General features: G+C 36.9%; 1 long non-coding RNA gene across 2 annotated transcripts in view; it reads right to left on the bottom strand.

Annotated features, from left to right (window-relative positions):
- Nucleotides 1-904: 904 nt before the first annotated feature.
- Nucleotides 905-6,987, bottom strand: part of LOC115430220 (uncharacterized) — a 32,219-nt gene continuing 26,136 nt past the window's right edge. Inside the window, exons 4-6 of one of the 2 annotated variants that reach the window (XR_003936901.1) lie at nucleotides 5,070-5,116; nucleotides 2,328-2,382; nucleotides 905-1,824 (exon numbers count right to left, since the gene is read on the bottom strand). This is a non-coding gene — a long non-coding RNA (uncharacterized LOC115430220). The remainder of the gene's footprint in view (nucleotides 1,825-2,327; nucleotides 2,383-5,069; nucleotides 5,117-6,987) is intronic. The other variant, XR_003936902.1, reaches the window with a different exon arrangement.

The raw sequence follows: 6,987 nt of genomic DNA, 5'->3' as shown, positions 1-6,987 counted from the left end.
CTCATGGTTATTCATATTATTCATATTTTTTAAAAGGATAGTCTGCAGATGCAAACATTTTCATAATGTAATTGTACTTTTTTCACTCTAAAATGGAGAAAAGTTTGGAGTTGACATTATTCAAAGGTTATTGTGTTATTATTTTTCTGGTCCAGGCTGTACGTGGCCCCTGAACTAAAAAGTTTGACACACCTGTGGCTGCTCTAAACCAGTCTCTGTAATGAGACGTAAACGCAGCACATTCTGAATATTATTAACACCCACATAAATGCTCAATTAAATGTCACTTTTTACAATAGTTTAATCAAAAGTTTCTATTGACCATAAACCCTTTATGCATCAGATCACTAGGCAGTCACATGTTCTGTTGGTGTTCCTCTGGTCATAGCATTCATAATTTTACTTTTATATCGAGATTAACTGAAAATGTACTGGAGTGTGTATCTGTCGTCTCGTCTACTGTAAATTTCCTTGCACCACTATACAATGTCTGGCGCCCTCTACTGTATATCTATGCACACCAGTGTTTGGATGTGAGATACTTTGCAGCTTTAGTGGAGTGTGTTTCACAGTACCAAGTGGGAGGGTGATAATTGATGATTTTTTTTGCTGATACCTCAGTGCCTGGTCTCCCTTTTCATCTGTGAAACACACAATCTCATGTTTTCTGATGTGGAAATGTGTCTCTGCAGTCGAGGTTTGGGATGGAATTGGAAAGCACCTCAAAGCCTGTGAGTATACTCTGAAAGTCACAATTTGCATTTTGTCTAAGTGTATACATGTAAAATCTACTACTTCTAAGCTGTAAAACACATCCAACACATTTTAGACTCCCGTTTGTTTCACCACACAAGCTTAAATGAATGATGCAACATTTTAAAGAAATTATTTCAACACAATGACATTACTTCTTTTTTTTTAGCCTTTATTTATTTTTTTAATGAAACAATACAAAGTTAAGACTTGAATGATGCTAAAAGAAAGTCAAAAATTCTACATGTACTTTCTTTATCTAAATATACCCAGCTGCAAATGTGTAATATGAGTACGGATATCAAGTGAATAATGTGATTTGGCACCACAAAGAAATGTCTGAAATCAAATAGCACATCTTTGTGACATTCACTATGCGAGATTTGTTTTCTGGCGAAGATGAGTGTGGTCCTGTGATGTATTGCTGCCCTCCAGGGAAGGCAGTAGGTTGTATAGTTAGCTCCTGATGGGGTAAAATCACAACCCTGAAACCACACAACCTACTACCTCACCCTGTACGAACATCATAAGTCACCCGGGTCGGTAAGATGATCTGGATCCTTGGGTTTACGCAGAGTTCTCACCTGATCACTGCACAAATGAAGATGCAAGGACTTTATCACATTGAGGTTTGTAAGTTAAGACACTGGTAAGTAGGAACAAATATAATCACAAAAAATATAAAAGTGAATATTTTAATCATAATAATCCTATTTGATATAAGAGACTCTTAAACCTGCTCTTATCTTAATACCATAACCCAACCAACACAAGATTTGTTTAAATATAATTTCATTCATCTAAAAATAAAAACAGAAGATATATTTTTTAGATATTTTACAGAGGACTCTGTAGAAACGATGGTGAGGACGGTGATGCTGCTATCACAGTCGCTTCAGGAAAGACAGTAAGTTGTATAGTCATCTGACAGCTTGGGAATGACCCTAAAACTATACAACCTACTACCTCACCCCAAAGGACAGTTTATCTCCTGCAGGCGTCCTTCGTGTCACTATGTGGACGGTGGGTCCTGCAGGAACACCGATGCGAGACAAACAATTCCTCTGGAAACTGAGAGAGAAATAATGTCATCTGCTCTTTTCAGTGGATTACAATCTGAGCTTTTCCCAGATGATTCTCTGATTAAAAGATGACAATTACCATGTAAGGGTGCTTTCAGCTGAGGTAATTTTATCAGATGTATTATTCCCAACATTAAAAATTAATTTCCATTCCTTTATAAAAAACATGTTTTGTTTTGGTTTTTTTTGCCACTAGAAATCAAAGGACTTTTTTACTTTTATGCCATTTGGATGAATTGAAGATAACTGAATAATCAAGATGCAAGTCCAACATTGACAATAATAACCAGTTAATTTCTAATTTTATTTTTGACATTTATTACTTACCTTATCACATTTCTAAAAATAGCATTTTTGTGAATGACCAAAAAACTGATTTTCTTGATATTTTTTTTGTAACTTCTTATGTTAAAAGGATCAAATTTGATGAGAAAATAGAGAAAGAGTGAATCTAATCATGCCTCATGAATTATATTTCATTACTTACCTTACCTTACCCTATCACAGCACTTCCTGTACATCACTTACACCCGACAGTCGCCTCTGCCTGATGGAGACAAACAAGAGGAGAGTGAGATGCTGTTACTGTTCAGACTTTAACCTCTTGTTTTACTGATGAGCATCACCTAACCACAGCACCTCTTCTCTGTAAGTGTACCTGCACAAACACCACAGTAAGAACCAGACATGCACCTGCACACAACTGCGTGTTCATGTGTTCATGTGTGCACATTCACACATAGAAACACAGAGGGCAGTGTTACAAGAGTGTTACACAAACACATCCACATAGTCGACTGTGAAAAATGACAACTCCATTCCAAAAGTAGTCCACTAACATGTGTTACGCCTCATCTGTAGCCCATTTGTGTATGTAGCAGGAAATCTTGGTGCAAATGAGCATGCATTTGAATGTCTGTGTGTGTTTGGTTGAGGGGCTAAAAGGTCAAACAGACAGGTTGCGGTTGTTTCAGGGAGTTTCCCGAGTGAGACAGGAGAAGCTGCGGCTCTGCTGTGGTTTCCCCTCGAGCTGGAGAGCGACGGGGGAGACGTGAGGAAGCGAGGAGGGGTCAGTCTTATAAAAGTGACTCACTGCCTTCACTTCTCACACATATACAAATATAGACGCACACACACATGCATGGACGAGATTGTGGTTGTTTTATTGTCGGCTGGTTATCCCATAAATGCCACACAAATCTCTACACGAGCTACAAACTCCTTAATGTCCAGGCCTGTGAGGTAAATGCCAGGCCTGACTGCGCATCTCCCTCCTTCACTTACTCGACTAATGTGCTGTAAAGCCAACAGCCAATAAGGTTCTCAAAGCACAAGGCCATCTACTTTTCAGAAACACAAAAAGTTATGCAGATAGTGTTTAATACACTAGCTTGTAAATGTAGGTCTCCGATATTTTTGGAAATGATTTTAAAGTTTCTGAAGTGAAAAAATAAATTAAAATGGCAGGATAGAAATTCAACATTAACATCTTTTCTGAACCAGCATCGCCATTACTCGATAAACAAACCTCTGCCCCAATAACAAAAATATGAATGTGTGTCTGTGTATTATCCAAAATACAAAGAACTGCATTTTAAAGAAGAAATATTAATATTAATTTACTTTACTGTTCAGTGCTGTGAGAAGCTCAAAGTAAATTCTGTTCAACTCAAATGAAAAGGGACGGAAGCAAAAATCTGTCTATTTTTTATTTTAATTTTTTTGTAACTTGAGTGAACCAGTCTTTAAACAACCTTTAAACACTTACATTTTATTTACATATGTTAAATTAACCCTTTAGGCGCCTGAGTTTTATATTTATATATATATATATATATATATATATGTGTGTGTGTGTGTGTGTGTATATATATATATGTATAATTTTGATTTCAAGATTTCAAAAAGCTGCCTGTTTTATTCAGTTATGCTGCTTGTCGTAATATTGTGATTTTAGTGCATAAAGTTTTAACACTTATTTTGCAGGGGTTAGATCATACACTCCCCCTAATTGTAATATTTTTCTTTGAGTCTACTCACTATTGCAATCATTTTTATTAATTATGTTCCTTGATGAAATGTATTCATCATCATTTAACTCCATAAAGTCCATAAAATAATTATATTAACTAATGAGACGCACTAAAGGAGAGTGTCCTGTGGCCACACACTCTCACACATGACCTTCAAAGGAATATTTACTTAACATTATGGACACAAACGGCGCCAAGAACAGTAAAACAGAGTTAAACTGTCAGGACTGATCCTTAAAATGATGTGAAAATAACCACTGCACTCTGTGAAGTGAGTGAAACCTGAACATCTAGAAAACTGAAATGAAACTATAAAATAAGCATATATATAAATCAAAAGCAATTACTTCCACCTCAGTTTTGTCATTTTTATTTCTACGTAATGGCTGTCTCAGTCGTGCTGAGAGAAAGGACGAGAGATGAACAGAACATGAGTTGAGACTAAAACTCATGACCCAGACTCAGACCCATGTCCAACAGCGATATGTCTGTGAAATCACATCTCTTAATTCAGTGCGTTTGAGAGTAAAAAGTGAAAAACCCCTAAACTTAGCTCTAGTCTCACCCTGAACTTGTGTCCCACCCTCTGGCCTGCAGTGGACTAAAACCACCAACAGGTGTCATGTCTCCCCAAGTCCACAGTGAGAGTGTGTGCAGGGCTAAGGGCTCCTGTGACAATGAGGCCTTTGTGCAGTTCCGGGTGCCAGCCGGTGTGTCCTCGTGTACTGTTTCCCTCTAATCTTCATTTGACCTTTAGGCTGACGGCTTTTCTTTCCCTTTTTCCCGACTAATTTCCTTTGAGGAGATTATCTTTGAGCTGCAGCAGAGACTTACTGATTCAGATGACATGACACACACAACACGCCGGAGCGGTTTTGATGGAACATGTCGCTCGCTGCCACAGTCATTGCCGTGTGCCGGGAACAATGTAAGCCAGACTGTGTTCAATAAACTAATGACAAACTGCGCGCATTGTGTTGTTGTGTGCCTGTAGGCCGCTGAAAGAGGGACGCAACAGATGCCTACGCTCCGTTAGAGATAAACGGTTTGATTTGAACTTTGAGGATTCAGTAACATGGTGCAGTGTGCAAACACACAAACGAACAGTTAAAAATCCTCACAGTCTGAAGAAAATTTAAGCTTGTATGAAATCTCAAAGAAAGTTGAAAATACAGAAAATAAATAAAATGTGGAAACTTACCTCAACAATGAGGTGTGATGAAGTACGGTTGCTTCCAATTGTGAAGCCTGCAAATGAAAGAGAAAAAAAATTCTGTAAAAGAAATACATATAACTATTTTAAATATAGTTATAGTACACACGCGCGCGCACACACACACGCGCACACACACACACACACACACACACACACACACACACACACCTAGGTGTCCATGTAGCCATCAAGTCATAAACCTGCCAAGCAGCTACTTGAGTGTATCATTAAGGGTGATGTAGCACATGTTAAAGTGATCATGGCTCAGGATTCTGCAGCCATTTTTAGACTGGATAACTTTATTACCATCTACTGGACACTGGTGAATAAGCTTAGATTCATCTCTCACAAAAGCATATGCTTCAAAAAATTACCAGTGGGAATTCTACTACTTTGTGTTATTAGAATTACAAATAAGGCAGTGGCTTTCTGAAACATTTATTTTAATATTCTGCTTTAAACCGGGTCTTAATGGGGCCGTGTTTTACTTTCTTAAAATGCTGAAATTATAAAAGTGCTAAAAATATAGAATTTATTAAAGCCAGTGAGTATGCATTAATTTAAGAATGAAAAAATAACACATTTTACCAAATTATTTTTATATTAGTAAACAACAAAAATAAGAATTTCTGATGTTAAAAAGAATATTATAATACTCTGTCTACACGTCTTTCTCTGAAACACACACATACATACACACACACACACACACACACACACACACACACACACACAAATACACACAGTCACATGCAAATTAAATAATTTAATAAAAGCGTGTGTTCTAATATATTGTGAATAATAATACAGTAATAATAAAGAATAATTCAATAAAAACATAATGTATATGTTGTGAGAAGGAATACAAAAATAGTTTTCAAAAGGCACACAAATATCAAAGGATCAAACGTAAATAAATAAAACAGCAATTTAAAAAAAAATCTGAATTTCTCAAAAATAAATACTACAATATATTTCTTACATTTAAATCCATTTTATCGCATTTTAAGTTTGTATAAACTATAAACATACACATTTAAGGACTTTGTATTATTTGACACTTGGAAAATCCATAGGATTGTTTTAATTATTTGATATTCTTGAGAAGCGTTTCAGTCTACTTTAGTGTGACTCTCTGCACAACACAACCTCATAACTGAAACACACTAGCAACGACACTTCCCCACACACAGAAACTCACTCACCTGTGTGTGTGCGCACACACACACACACAGTAAGATGAGAAAACAGGAGGTGGAACTGAGAGGTGGCTGAAAGTAAATCACAACAAATGAGTCTTGTACCTTATTTCCCCTCTGATTTGCAGCTTCACAAATTAAAATTCACTCATTTGACAAATTAATGGAGCATTAAACAAAACTGTCAGACTCTATCATTAGAGCTGAAATGCTCACTGTGGCTCAACAGTGATCAATATGTAGATTAAGTGTGCGTCTGTTTTTAAAGGCATCATTGCTGCTTCTCTATGAAATTTGTTTGTGTTTATAAGGATTTACTATTTGAGTATAATTATCAAATAAACCTCTGTGTGTTTGAATAAGACTGAGTGGCCATCTGTAATGTGTGCATTGTGTGTGTGTGTGTGTGTGTGTGTGTGTGTGTGTGAATGCTCAGAGGAGGAGGCTGTGCCCTGCACTCCTTGGTGGAGGCGTGGGAACCCCATTCATCTTAGAAACCAGGGTTCATTGTGGGGTACATAGCATCAAATGTGTCTGGGTGTTTGCCTGTGTCTGTGTGTGTTTGTGTGTGTTTGTGTGTGTGCATGCATCCTGTGTGTTTAGATCAAGACATAGTGTGGTTGTCTTTATGCTCCCATTTCCATCATTTTTTTTAAATTTTAAAACATAAGAAGCTGAGTTTTTAACTGACCAATACATAAGAT

The sequence above is a fragment of the Sphaeramia orbicularis genome, chromosome 12, assembly GCF_902148855.1.
Source record: "Sphaeramia orbicularis chromosome 12, fSphaOr1.1, whole genome shotgun sequence".
Lineage (NCBI taxonomy): Eukaryota > Metazoa > Chordata > Actinopteri > Kurtiformes > Apogonidae > Sphaeramia > Sphaeramia orbicularis.
This window is presented reverse-complemented; position numbering and strand designations above follow the sequence as displayed.